Here is a 2,162-nt window from a genome sequence, read left to right as displayed (position 1 = left end):
CGCCGCCGAGCCCCGGCGCCGGCGCGGGGACGGAGCGACGCCGCCCGCCCCGCGCCTCCCGCCCGCCGCCGCTGCGCCTGCGCGGGGGCCGCGCCCGGGGGCTGCCCGCGGGGCCGCCGGGGCGAGCGGGGCCGCCAGTGCGGGCAGCGGCACCAGTGCGAGCAGTGCCGCCAGTGCGAGCAGTGACACCGGTGCGAGCAGTGCCGCCAGTGCGCCCAGCGCCGCCAGTGCGAGCGGGGCCGCCAGTGCGCCCAGTGCCGCCAGTGCGAGCAGTGACACCGGTGCGAGCAGTGCCGCCAGTGCGAGCGGGGCCGCCAGTGCGAGCAGTGTCACTGGTGTGAGCAGTGCCGCCAGTGCGCCCAGTGCCGCCAACGCGAGCGGGGCCGCCAGTGCGCCCAGTGCCGCCAGTGCGAGCAGGGCCGCCAGTGCGAGCAGTGACACTGGTGCGAGCAGTGCCGCCAGTGCGCCCAGTGCCGCCAACACGAGCAGGGCCGCCAGTGCGCCCAGTGCCGCCAGCGCGAGCAGGGCCGCCAGTGCGAGCAGTGCCGCCAGTGCGCCCAGTGCCGCCAGCGCGAGCGGGGCCGCCGGGGCGAGCGGTGACACCAGTGCGCCCAGTGCCACCAGTGCGAGCAGTGACACCGGTGCGAGCAGTGTCACTGGTGCGAGCAGTGCCGCCAGTGCACCCAGTGCTGCCAGCGCGAGCGGGGCCGCCAGTGCGAGCAGTGACGCCAGTGCGAGCAGTGACGCCAGTGCGCCCAGTGCCACCAGTGTGAGCGGGGCCGCCAGGGCAAGCGGTGACACCAGTGCGCCCAGTGCCACCAGTGCAAGCAGTGCCACCGGTGCAAGCAGTGCCACCAGTGCACCCAGTGCCGCCAGTGCAAGCAGTGACACCAGTGACACCAGTGCTCCCAGGGCTCCTGGGACTGCCACCAGTGCTCCCAGGGCTCCTGGGACTGCCACCAGTGCAGCCAGTGCCACCAGTGCTCCCAGGGCTCCCAGGACTAACACCAGTGCCACCAGTGCCACCTGTGCTCCTGGGACTGCCACCCGCGTGACCAGTATGCCGGGGCTGGGACCAGTGCTCCCACTGCTCCAGGGCCAGAGCTCCCAGTGCTCCTAATAATGTCTGGGACACCTGCTTCCAGTTCTCCCAGTGCAGCCTAAGACAATGGTCGCCTTCCTCATCCCCTTCCCCCATCTCTGTGTCCCTGCACCCCTGTTCCCACCCCTGTCCCCACCCCTGTCCCCATCCCCACCCCGCCCCCATGTCACCATCCCCATCCCAGTCCCCAAATCTCAATCCCTGTCCCCATCCCTGTCCCTGTGTCACTGTCACCATCCTGTCCCTGTGCCACCCCTCTCCCTGTCCCCACCCCTGCACCCAGCACGGTGCCCCCGCACTGTGGCAGTGAAATCCCTCAGGGGACCCGTCCCCAACGGTGTGGGGACACGGTGACGCCTGCGGTGCCATGGAGGAGCACTGAGGGGCGTGGGGCACTGCGGTGGGGGGGCTGCCGCCGCTGGCTGCCCTGAGGGGGCTGGATCCGTCCCCCCCTCGGGGTCAGGGTCCGGCGGGCAAGGGTGCATCGAGCCCCGGGCAAAGGGCCCGTGTCTGCCCCGGGGGACGGGGACAGCCGTGGCCCCCCCCAGCGACACCGAGGACCCTGGCACCCGCCGTGGCCGGGGTCCTGTGGCACCCATGCAGCCAGGCTTGGCATTGGGTGCCCCAGGAGCCCACCGCCCACGGGGGACTGGGCCTGGGCACATGGATGGGTGGGCTCTGTCGGCTCACCGGGGCTCTGTCGGCTCACCGGGGCTCTGCCGGTTCACCGGGGCTGTGCTGACTCACCGGGGCTCTGCCGACTCACCGGGGCTCTGCCGGCTCACTGAGGCTGTAGCAGCTCACCAGGGCCATGCAAGCTCACCGGAGCTGTGCTAGCTCACCGGGGCTGTGCCGGCTCACCAGGACCATGCTGGCTTACCGGAGCCGTGCTGGGTCGCTGGGTTTAATGGCTCGCTGGGATCATACTGGTTTACTGGGATGGTACCAACTCACCAGGCCCGTACCAGCTCACTGGGCTTGGACCGGCTCATTGGGACTATTTTGGCACACCAGGGTTTTACCGGCTCACCAGGGCTGTACTGGCTCACCAGGACCATAC

This window comes from Nipponia nippon, unplaced genomic scaffold (assembly GCF_047370975.1).
Source record: "Nipponia nippon isolate SJK-2023a ecotype South Korea unplaced genomic scaffold, ASM4737097v1 scaffold_1, whole genome shotgun sequence".
Lineage (NCBI taxonomy): Eukaryota > Metazoa > Chordata > Aves > Pelecaniformes > Threskiornithidae > Nipponia > Nipponia nippon.
Note: the sequence above shows the minus strand (reverse complement) of the source record.